The sequence below is a fragment of the Pezoporus flaviventris genome, unplaced genomic scaffold (assembly GCF_033815535.1).
Source record: "Pezoporus flaviventris isolate CSIRO_AGI_PZ_B2104156 unplaced genomic scaffold, CSIRO_AGI_Pfla_v1 ptg000001l, whole genome shotgun sequence".
Lineage (NCBI taxonomy): Eukaryota > Metazoa > Chordata > Aves > Psittaciformes > Psittacidae > Pezoporus > Pezoporus flaviventris.
In genome coordinates, this window is record NW_026892549.1 from 51,023,183 (window position 1) to 51,035,854 (window position 12,672).

Consider the following 12,672-nt stretch of genomic DNA (forward strand, 5'->3'; position numbering starts at 1 on the left):
GCAGGTTTCCAGTACAGACCTCGGGAAACAAAACCGCAGATTTGTGCTTTGTTGACTTGGAGCAAGCAAGCAGCACAGCTTGAGTAGCACAAGCGGCACCGAAATGCTCTGCAGCGCTGGGACTGAAGTGACCCACACTCATTGTTGCCAGACAAGAAGCAAGCTCACAAGTGAAGTCATCTCAGGATGGATATACTCTACCAGGGATGCAGGGCAGAGTCTCCCATGCACACACAGTACACACACAGGGGAGAGGAGCAGACAGGAAACACACATGCAGAAACATTCGCTTTGCTCAAGCGATGCATGGCCGCATCATTCCACCATCTCACTATCAGTCTGTTTCCCCATCATCATTTCTCTCCCTTCCCAGGCCTCATTCATCCTGGGACCAGCAGCTCCAAGAGGCTCATTGCAGAGAACATGTCCTCATGCAAGTCCAGTGCAGCGGCTGCAGGCAGCAAACACCCAACTGTTCCCACCTTCCTCTCTGGAGTATAACTGACTTTGACACTCAAACATCTACCAATGTTCAAGTAGTGATAAAATAAGAAACCTATTTAAGCAAACAGATTCACTCTGTAAATGCTATGTGTAGCCAAACTGGATTTCACAAGGCACACAGAGCTGCTCCTCAGCTGGTACAAAGCATACTGCTGAAGGATATTTGCTCAGAGGTAACAGCTCTGGAGAGCAAAGGCCAAGCCTTGTGACAGGGCAGAGATAGAAGTGATTGCAACTGAAAAAGAGGAAAAAAGGAAAAATCAGAAGAAAATTACGTGTCATCTTTTCAACCACATATTAATGGACATTGAAGGAAGGCTAATGTTACACTGAAAAACAAACCAGATTTTGCCTTGAAGCTGTCACTTATGCTGTGCTCTGACATATTTTTGCAATGACTGACTATTTCCCTGTGCTTTCTTCATCAAGGGCAGCGCCATCAGTGAAGGGACTGGCATGTAACCCTGCATGGGGCCCAGAGGACCCCTCTCTCCTTGCTCTGAGGGTGAGCAGGCAGAAGGGGAGGCAGAGAAGGGTCCCGCAGGTCTAAGGCAGCTCATGTGCCCCTTGCTCCTAAGGCAGAGCTGTGGGCAGGCAGCAGGGCTGGTGGACCCTGGTAAGGTGTTACACCAGATTCATCTGTATTAATCACAGCTCAAAGGCACCAGGAGGAGCACAGTTGTGTTTTGCTCCTCATATGTCTTTTCGCCTGCAGAAAGACCAGGCTACAAGCACATAGATTTTTTCAATATGAGTCTTAACTGATCAAAGCCCAACCTGCAAGAAATGTGCTTCTGGTTGCTACCTATAACATGACTTAACCCTTCCTCCTTTACAGGAAGGGAACTGTTATCATTAAAAAGGGTTTTTTTGAGTGTATATATTTGGATGGAAAAAAAAAGGATTGTTATTCTTATGGTTTTAGCCGCATGTGTCAGAGCTTCTCTTGTCTTCCTCCCACAGCTGGTTTGCTCCCACAGTCATCGAGTCCCAGCACAGCCAAACCCCTGTGCATTAAACACATTTACAGACCATTAGCCATACTGACCTCTTCACACGCTCAGCATTTGCTGGGAGCCTGGGGCAGCCACAGCCAAATTGTTTAGCTGTATCAAAGCTCTGCGGCAACAAGGACAGTGTCTGGTGGGAACAAATTAGCCTCCTGCATCCATAGCATCTCACCCATTCTGCTTCTTCCCTTCTTCATCTCAATGCTCCCTTTGATTACAGGTGTTTGAGTTGGACTTCTTTAATTTTCTCCCTAACCTTTGGTTATTTTTCCCCTAACCTGCACAGCACAGGTAGTGAGGGGTGATCAGAGTTTCACCATCACCACGTCCTTCTGCAGCTATTTGGCAGCGTAGTACGAGGGAAGCCCCAACAGCAGAACTGTTGATCTAGGAAAAGAGATGGTTTGGAATCAACGATTTCCAAAACATGAGAAGTGGAATGCTTTAGCAATTATGCAATTATGACATTTAGCAGAAGCAACGTTAAGATAATACTCGTTTACATTGTCTGAAATAGAATTAAAAATAAATCAGTGTAATCTTTTTTAAATGGAAAATTGTGTGAGTTCACAACGGAAAAAATACTCTCTTGTTCCTCCCTGATTGCTGACTGCATCTGGCCCACCACTGGGGGCACAGCCGGAGCAACCCCTTTCCCTGCTCCACTGGGAAATGTGCCCCCAGCACTGGGAATGAGCGGGGTGAGGTGATACATTCCACTGCCCCTTTTGGTGACTTAAAACCAGACACAGAGCTCATCACCATTGAGCTTTGCTGTCTTAGATCACCTGTCAGGCTGCTACCTGGTGCCCCATCACCTTGTTCAGGACAATGAAAGTCAAGGGGGGTGCTGGTCCTGCTGGGCTGTGGGATCCCAGTACTTTTAAAGACCCAAGTTTTTAAAGATTGCCAGGATCTTGGCACCATCCCTGGGGCATCTGGGCAGATCCACAAGCCAGTAGACATCGTGACTGAACCACGTGCAAGGAGGTGAAAAACCAGCATGGCAAAAGGCTGTCACTCATGGTCAACCCAGATGGTGGAGGGCAACAGCGAGAAGAATGGTTTTGATTTATAACTGCTTCACGAGCCTTACAGAAAAAGGAGAAAAAGGGAAAAATAAGGCAGATTCGGTGAGTGGAGAAGCAGCAAAAGGCAGCTTTGGTGCAAAGGTGGGGCGGCAGGAGGCTGAGTCAGTGTGAGCAGGATGGAGCAGGGGCATAGGTGGACATGGCCTGGTACAGGCACAGCCCCATGGGTCAGGGAGGCTCGGGGTCCCTGCAAAACACATCCGCTCCAATTGCCATGGGGAAAACCAATAGATAATAATGGCAATAGTAATTGTACTAATGCCTGGTTTTACACAAAAGTAGAAAGCAGAAAACTCCATCAGTTAATGGCTCTGGGCTCCCTCCTACCTCCCAGACCTTGGGCAGTCATCTCAAGCTGGTTTTAAACCTACAATGCTTCTATCATCAAATATAAAACACTCCTGCCTGGCTGCAGAGCCACCACGGCCCAACCTGCAGGGCGAGGGGTTTCAGGAGCAGCCCTGGCTCTGGGGAGAGCCTCCAAGCAGGAGAGAGCTCCACTCGCCCAGCCCTCGGTCCCCTTGGAATAGCTTTCCAGACTGAGCGATCATTGTAATTAAACCAGAGTCAAGTGTCATGGCAGGGCAGCAGCTAAATTACAGGTCTCAGAGGTTGGCCAAGGCGTACATCTGACTGCCTGACAATCACATTTGTAAATGGAACTCTGAGTTCCCATACACTGTAATTGCACCCCGATCTGAGAACAGACAGGAACAGAAATTTGCCTCCAAAAAACCCATGTTGCAGTTAAATTTCTCTCCTTTTCTTAACATAGAAGTTGAAATACAAGTATTTCAAATTACGATAGGTGATACTTCTGTAAACCAGATATTGTTGAAAATGAAAGGGCAAAATAAAAAGCTATGTAATAAGTAAACCCAGGCTATCTCAAGTAACTTATATTCCACAAAACATCTTGCAGTGACCCAGGGACTGCAGCAAATAAGGTGAGCACCAGGGTAGCCAAAACTGCCGGAGTTCCAGCTGCCCTCCATTCAGTTCCTCAAATCCATCCAGGATATCCATCACCCAGCTGGTGATCCCAGCTCATCACCAGCTGCCTGTCCATCCTGCTGGCAGGGATACCTGGCTGTAAGGTATTGGACTGGGTAATCATTTCAGCGCAGCCTTCTTTAGCTACAAAGAGCAGACCACGACTTGTCCAGAAGCGAAGGGAGATCTGGGGTTGGAGCCGGCGATGGCTGTGTTGGCGGTGGCCTCTGACTGCACTCAGCAGAGGACAGTGCTGCTCACAAACGCTGGGAAATGCTGTGTGGGCTGCTCATGCTACAGTGGACACATTTAGAAACACTTACACTGACACTTCAAAAAATACATTAACTTTACACATCTACTACTTCAAGAGGGCTGCCTTATTTATTTTTTGATTTGATTATTCAGAACATCACCCTTTCTCCCTGCTAAAATGTGCTCTGTGTAGCAATCAGGGTGAGGAGCAATCCTGTGGACCCTTGTCTCTGCAGAACATCCCCAAAACATAAAAATACCAATAAGTTATAAAACCTTCCTTCCACAGCCATCTGCTTGGGGAAGGAAATCCCCACGATGTGCATCTCCTTGGAGGGTCAGCAAGGGGGATGCAGGGAAATAATAGGTATTTACCCAGCAATATCTTAAAAAAGATCCGTGGAAATGCTCTATTAAAATACCACCAACAAACACAGACTGTTTCCACTAGAAGCTAAGGGTTTTTCTGGAGCACACGGGTAATCCTGAACTGGCAGTCTGAGAACATGCAGGAACCCAGTTGTAGGAGCCCTGGAGGACATCTTTTCTGGGAGCTGTGTTTCAGCACATGAGGTTTCATGGCTTATGAGATGCCTGAGCCATTTACCCTCGTTGGCAGGAAATCTAATTACAATTCATCATTGAATGCAGCAGGAAAATGCATAGGGAACTATTTCCCTCTCATCTCACTTTTACATAATGGCAAAGCTGGCTTTGGAGGATGACTTTTTTCATTTTTTTCCCCTTAAAGCACATAAAAATTACTAACAGACCCGAGTAAGGTGATACTATCAATTAAGCCAGCAGCACCGTTACATGGAAATGAGGCGTAAACATCAAAAGCACAGACGTCAGTCCCAGGCAGGTATCTGCTACTGCCAATCGCTTGCCCAGGTCATGCACGGAGATTTAGCTGGTTATGCAGGTTTGTGGCTACAAGATGTTTCCTGCATCACTTGTTGAATAAGAGTTTATTGATTTATTCGTTTTAATCAGATTTCTCTCATGTCATGCACACTTATCATATCTGACTGACAGGGCATGAAATAGCAATGCCTAAAAACAGCAGTGAGGAAGAGAGTCTCACTCTGCTTCCCCCTGAAAGCTCCTATATGGGGCTGCCCAGAGGTGGGGTCCTGCAGGGAGGGAGCCAGCAAACCAGGGTAATACAGGCACTGTTGCCATCACAGGGGCACTGACACCAGTAACAAAGGAGCCAAATCCAGGTCCCTTGGAGGCAGTTAACTGCAAGTGGTTTGCATTTGCTGCAAAGGCAGAGGTAAATCCCAAGAGTGGGCTTTCTGGATTGGAATACTGAAGTCACATCATGAAGGGGATCCAGTGCCAGTCTTTAGAAACGCTAGCATTGGGCACCATAGACAAACCCCCACCGACTTGAGCTTTTCTGTGAGCTCTGGGCATGATCCTAGTCCCACAGAAGTGTGTGGGTGTTCTGCAACTATTCCCAGTAAATGTAGATCTGCTCTCCACTCCTTGTTCCCTTAACATCTCTGCTTGGCATCTCTTCCTCCCCTCGGCTCTCCTTCCCTGGCAGGAGTCTGCAGGTCAGTGCCTGCGGCCCAGGGCAGGGCTCCACCACCTGTCCCATGAGCTGCTCATGGTGTACACGGCAGCTGGAAAACATCCAGTTTCCAGCAAGCAGCTGCCTGAGATAACTCCCACATCAGCAGGGATAGCTGGCTTCTGGAGCTGAGCACCCGACGGGAAACGCCCGCCAGCCCCCGAGCTGCTGGGAAGCAGCTATTTGGGAATGCCGCATTTGCAACCTGTGCCTTTAAATTCATTTTACTATTACAGTCATTTCACTAAGCACTTAATTGCAGCCATCCCTCTGCGTCTGTCTCGGTCCGACTCCCACAGATGCTCCCACGCTGGCCCACGCTCTGACTCACGCACCCAGCCGCTGTCAAAAATCCCTGCTCCGCACCGAACGCAAGCACTCCCTTCAAATGTGTGCTGCCACTTTGATCTATTTCCATAGATTCCTGTGAGTCATCTGATCCGTCTCTGATCTAAACCCAGTAGACTAGAGCCTACATGTATGTTGTTTCGCATCAATTTGACTCTCACGGAGGGCTGACCCTGCTGTAACGCATGGGCATGCGAGAGCAGAAGATTCATGGGAACTTCTAGGAGTGAATTGCTTACCTATCCAAAAAGAAGAGCAATTATTTCCCATTAAAAAGACCTATTGTACTCAAAAAATATTCTATATATATACATACATCAAGAATAACATTATTCTGAGATATGAGGTCATAGTGATGCTCAGAAACCCTTTCCAAACCCACTTGCTGCAAGCACTGTATCACGCAGCCTTTTCCCACCCCTACCAGCCCAATACCCTCTCCCACACTTTGCAGATGGCTCCATGGTGGTGCCAAACCTTAACATGTCCATTCCAGCAGGAGCAGGAGCCAGCCTGCCACTAGCAGCACAGCTTAATTAAGGCATCAGGGATGATTAGTCCTGGGCACCTCAAGGGCTGTGCAGTTTGGCTGCCATCACAGAGGAAGGCAATAATGACACACAGGCTACCTCTGAGATGCTGTGCTCATGTAAGATTTCATACCTACTACCTCTCAGATTTGTGGCCCCTCATTATCCCAAATTCTGAAGCTATGCCCCAGGGGGTACACCCAAATTCCTCCTGAGTATTTTCACCTGGCAATCTATCCACATGTAGCACTTGCAACTGAATCCATGAAAGCCATTGGGGAACATCTCTAAGCCTGACATCTCTTCAAGCCATGATGTGGTTTATGGGGCCACTGATGTGGGTAAGTGTGGATACTCAGAGGATGCTCATTCCTACCTGGAGGCTGTTTGCCTCCGCGCCAGACTCGGCATGAGCTAACCCCGTTGCCCCTCCACTCCCAGCAGGCAGGACCACTGGCCATGCCTGCACTTGACATTGCATGTATACCTCTGCAAACGTTGCTCTCAAATCCACTGTTACTATTCTCATTGCCACAGCCTCTCTGGTGCAGCAGGCGGGCAGGATCCCTTCTTGAATGCGTTGCAGGCATGTAGCAGATGGTGCCTGTCACTGAAAGCAAATAAATGCTTTGGTGCCCTGATTTATCTGTACAAATACCACCTGAATTATCGAGGACAGAAGGCCCAGTTACAAACACCTTTCTTGGTGGATTTGCACTTGGTGGTAACAAGCACTGAGCACACAAGGTTCATGCTTTTACAGAGTGTACATTATAGCACTGTTGATGGCTTATTTAGACTTGCACAGATGCATTTGAAAGATAATTTAAAAAATAAGAGAAGCCAGATGGGTTTCATGAAGTTGTCACAAGGATCATTCCAAGACATGCCTAAAATGCTAAATATTAAGGAAAAAAAATCGTGAAACTGGAGGTCTACACCTAAGCTTACTGAGCTCATTGGCAAAGCTCCCATCGTCTCCCTGTGAGTAGAGGCTGCAGGCATGCAATTAGAGATGGGAAACCCAAGGCTAAATTGCTTCCTCTTGCTCCCTGGGTATAAATCCAGCTTAACTCCCTTCTGCAGAGCAGATTAGTAACTGAAAGCCGAACCTTGCTGCTAGATTCAAAGCTTCCTGCTGGCTAAGGCTTAGGCTCACCATTTTATTTTCCCTACACAACCATCCATCCTCCTAATGGGTCTCAGCTTTGCCATCACACCTGTACCAGCGGGGTGGAGGATACCCACATACATCCATCTCCCCCTGCAAAGCACAGCCCAGTTGTAAAGGAGTTCTGGGAGCTGGAGGTTTATTTAAACCAAGTCAGCAGGGGCTCATTCCACTCCATGTGGCTGGCCTCAGCTCTCCCCAGCTGCTGGCAATAGAAGTAGCACTGCATCTCCAGGCCATTCATCATGGGGATGCACCATGGGGGATGCTCTGCCTGGTGGAGCGCGATGACTGTTATTTAAAACATCTCGTACTAGTGAAGCATGAGTTTCAGCCAGGTAGATTTTCACAGGAAAAACATCTGCACCAGGAGGGTGACCAGCCCTTACTGCAACATACAGCCGTCCCCCGGGCCTGAAAACCCCCAGAAATGAAAGAAACTGGCTGAGCAGCCTGGGGAGCACAGCAGGGCTCAGCAGCCACCAGGCTTTCTTCTGGGGAATCTATAACTACGTAGCACACAGGTACTGAATAACCCCTCCCTCTCTCACACACACCCCCCCCCCCCCCCCGGCTTGTTTTCATTCATTTTCTTTTGGTTTTGTTTGTTTTCAGGAGAACTGGGGGGGAGGAAGAGGAAGAGGTAGAAAAAACATTACATGATTTGATTTCAATCACATTGCACTTTCTCCATGCTTTTTCATGCTCAATGGGAGCAACATGTGCAAGCCAGAGAGAACAGCACATCACACCGGCCTAAAACACATTGCCTTGGGCAGAACCCAGGTTTTCTCCAGCTTCACTGGAAGCTGGATCAAGTCTTCTGAATAGCCAGAGCTGCAGTCTGTGATACCAGGGGGTTTAAGAAAAAAAGGATATTATATAGTAATTTAGGTTGCAACAGCCTCAAATACTTTTGATGGCTGTCAGCGCTGCTGAGCATCACACTTAAAGCGGCACTCTGCCCTTCCTGGTCCCTCGCAGTGCTTCCAAGCGGGAAACAGTAAAGCAATCGAAGCTCAAGAGGGAGACCTTTTGTTTCCCAGTCTATAAATGACACGCAGTGTATTAGTAGAGTGGGAAAGAATCACAAACAAGCATGTAAACTGACTGTTTTCTCCTTTTACTCCTAACAAATAAACTCTAAATGGTACACCCCAGAGGTGCTGCAGTTAAAACATGGTTGTTTATTCATTTATTTCCATACACATTGTCTTTATTGAAGATCAAGATAAATAGAAGTCTGCTCTGCTGGCATTAATCTCCTGCATCCTGGGCTGCTGGGGATGCGGGACATGGAAGGAACGTGACAGCCGCACACGTGGGCAGGCACAGAGGTGGGTGTTCGCCTGTTGGAGCAGAGGTTTGGAGCAAGCCAACATGAATGCTGAAATTCATGGCATTCCCATGGTCTCCCACAGCACTCCCTGATTATTTGTGCTATTTCTTTAAAAATACCTTTTCTTTGCAAATTTTATTTGTGACAAGACGCACATTGTCAGGGTTTGGGGCTGAATGTCTCTGGGGATAAGGCAAAATGTTTGTTTCTCTTTGTTGGAGGCTCACACATCTGTGTTCTTTGAACACCTACTTTCAGGCTTGCCTCTCCACCGTGGCTGTAGCACCTTGGCACTTGAGCGCTCTCACCACGAGCTCTCCCTCTCCATTCAGAGCCATTGAAAGCGCCTTGGCCATGTTTGAACAGGAGAAAATTTGTTCCCACTCACTGTGGCACAGGGAGAAAGCTGGATGTCAAGAAACAACATCGGTACAGCATTCAAAAGTGCACTCAATATAGCCTCTAACAATGCGGGCGCCTAAGCACAGGCATGGCTAGCGCAGCTCGTGGCAGGAATGAAATCAATTTAGAGGAGTGAAAATAGGCTTGTTGGGAAGAACCACGGCACAAGAGCCGCGGCATTGAAGAAGCCCACAGACACCCTCTGCCACACAGGACAGGTTTTCCCTCCACCACCAGCTCTTTGTATTCCCCCAGCCACTGACTCTTAAACTAGGTCAAACCCTTTCTTGAACATTTATTTAGCTTGACAGCAGCTAATTTCACCATGAATGTGGTCCTAGTCTATTTAATTAGCACTGATTAATACCATTTCTAAACAAATTAAGGCAGCCAGAAAGGCTTTTGCACCAACACTAGTAAACCAAATCACACTAAACCTGACTAAACACCCTTAAGTTAAATATCTCAATTAATCTCTGCATAGCAACACCTGAGAGTTAGTCCTTTAGTTTAAACCCCAGCAGCAGCGTACACCTCACAGGGTGTTATCCCACCTCTTTAATACCTGAATGTACTTATTTATCTTAGAACCATAGAATCATTTAGGTTGGAAAGACCCTTACTGTCATTGCATCCAAATGTAAACCTAACGCTGCCAAGCCCACCACTAAACCATGTCTGTAAGCACCACATATCCTCTTACATCCCATCTAGTTACAACAACAAGGAAACCTGTAACATCTCCTACACATGTGATACATGACCCAGCTGTGTCCACAATGAATTACATGGCTTTTTAGCACAGCAGGCAGAACAACTCCCTCATTGGGTACCCTCTGCCATAAACAGAGGCTGCATTGGTATTACAGGACTGCTGATGTCCTGCTGATGTGAAGATCAACCTCACACAGAAGAAGCTGACAACAGAGAACGCTCACAGAAGCAGCAAAGCAAAAGGCAGTCTGACCCACCTTTACCTTCTGCTGATGACTGCCAGTAACAGCAAGGAAGGCTTCAATCTCACCAATGCCTTAGGCAGTGTGTGATAGCACCCATCCTCTTTCATCCTTCCTGAGGAAAGTCCTTAACATAGCAATGAAGAAAACAGGTCAAAATGTAGGTACTGCTTAAATATGCTTTGTACCTTCTTTTCAGAATACTTAGCAAAGACCCCAAGGAGGGACAGGCTGTATCCCATCCTGCCCAGAGGAAATGTAATCAGCAGAACAGGGGGTAGCTGCTGTCCCTCTCCCAGCTATGCCAGCACCACCTATTTGCCTTCAGCTCATTTCACTTTAAATGTAAAAACCAAAAAAGATAAAAAATTCATGTATTTGGTTCCATTCACCAAGCAACAAAAGGCTGGTGTGAGTATGGCAAATGAGAAATCAAGGTGATCTGCAGAGCAAAAAGCGCCTCATCTTCCTCCTTTGAAGTACATAAAAAGAAAAGCTTTAAAAGATGGTTCTTGTTTAAAGCTAAACAATGAGGAGAAAACATAAACTTGCCATTTTTGCCCTCAACCACAAAGACTGCAAATTTATTTCGGGAGAAAGCAAAATGGCATCTCAGAGCCTAACACATTCAAGACTCCAAGCGCTCCAAAAATAAACCTGAGCATCACAAGGCAGGCAGCGCTGTGAGCAGGCTCTGTGTGGAGATCGCCTGCCCCTGTCAGAACAGGTTTCGTGAGGCTTTATAGCAAAGTCATCTGGTGAGAACTCTACTGTCTAATCCACAAAGCACACCTGATACTGTAGGAAGAAGTCTTGCATGTACTCAGTATTCATACTGTCAGATTGGGGCTCCACATAGCATCAGGAGCGCTTTCTAAATAGGACAAGTGAGTGATTGGGGAAAGAGGAAAAAAAAAGAATATACAGGATGACGCTTATATAGATGCAATGGCTAACAAATGGCTTACCTGTTACTTGTAGAAACATGCCTGTTGAAAAATACTGGGTCAGTTGCCTCCCAGTGTTGGAGAATGGACACCTTGTTCTTACACAAAGCACAAGGTAAATATGGTCCTTATGGCAGAAAATTGGTGGGGTTTTGTTCCAAGAATAGAAATGGATCATTTCTAGAATTAATACTGAAAGTCAGTATAATGCTATATCAGACTATAAAATACACATTCGGTTTTCTGAGTAAATCAGCCTTTACACAATGCGAGCAAAGGTGGAAGTTCTCTAAACACCACTGAGGGATCAGCTCACTGGAAAAGCCCCATTTTACCAGTATATTTGTCATTATAAGGTAGTCTTGACAGAAGCTCTCTGATCTTATGAGATGACCCCTGCAGTCCTGCATTCAGCTCTGGGGCTCCCAACAGAAGAGGAACATGAAGCTGCTCAAGCAGGCCCAGAAGAAGCCATGAAGATGCTGTGAGGGCTGGAGCAGCTCTGCTCTGGAGCCAGGCTGAGAGAGCTGGACTGGGTCAGCCTGGAGAAGAGAAGGCTCCTAAGGGGAGACCTTAGAGCAGCTCCAGTGCCTAAAGGGGCTGCAGAAAACTTGAGAGGGGCTTTGGACAAGGGCCTGTAGGGACAGGACAAGGGGAATGGCTTTAACCTGCCAGAACGGGGGAGACTGAGATCCGATATGAGGAAAAAACTCTTCCCTATGAGGGTGCTGAGGTGCTGGCACAGGGTGCCCAGAGAAGCTGTGGCTGCCCCATCCCTGGCAGTGCCCAAGGCCAGGTTGAATGGGGCTTGGAGCAACCTGCTCTAGCGGAAGGTGTCCCTGCCCATGGCAGGGGGTTGGAACTGGGTGAGCTTTAAGACCCCTTCCAACCCAAACCATTCTATGACTCTATGTATTTCCTGCACTCCTGAAAGTGTATTCACAGGGACTGGGTATCTACCGGCCCCAGGTGCTATGTATTGTAGTAGACAGCCCCTTCAAACAGCTATCACTCCTGCAGGGAAGAGCTGAATTATCCCACTCCCTCCTCCTCCTTCTCCTCCCAGCCGGGTCCTTGGCATGACATTCCTACCCCTGCCAAAACACAGCGGGGATCTCAGCTGCACCCTGGTACAAGGCTGAACCGCAGAGCCCCCTGACCCTCACAGTTTATTCACTTTCACTGTTGAAGGACGGCGGTCAGTTTTGGGATGCAGAGTTGGGCTCTGGCAGAGCATCTTACAAGCCAAGCTGCAGGTTCTCCTCTGCGTTTGCTCTGTTGAAGTAGGTTTGTGTAGAAGTGATGACGCTTTCACTATGGGTAGGTGTTAATAACAATACCTAGACAAACAGTGTGATTTCAGATGCTGTGTTAAGGCTGTATCCCACAAACGTCTATGCTCCTGAGTAGGGTGAATAAATATGCATATGCATCTGTGGGATCACTCCCCTGACTCACTTGCTATCTATCTTAAACCCTGCTGAAATAAAAGGTACTGTCACCTCCACTGCAGCTCAATATTTAGGCTTTGTGGAAAAACAACA

The 12,672-nt window shown here is 47.2% G+C and overlaps 1 long non-coding RNA gene across 1 annotated transcript; it reads right to left on the reverse strand.

Annotated features, from left to right (window-relative positions):
- Nucleotides 1–476: 476 nt before the first annotated feature.
- On the reverse strand, nucleotides 477–10,392 carry LOC133267665 (uncharacterized). Its single transcript, XR_009742831.1, has 3 exons — nucleotides 10,250–10,392; nucleotides 1,793–1,901; nucleotides 477–739 (listed from the first exon to the last, which is right to left on the reverse strand). It is a non-coding gene; the product is annotated as an uncharacterized LOC133267665 (long non-coding RNA).
- Between the last annotated feature and the right edge of the window lie 2,280 nt (nucleotides 10,393–12,672).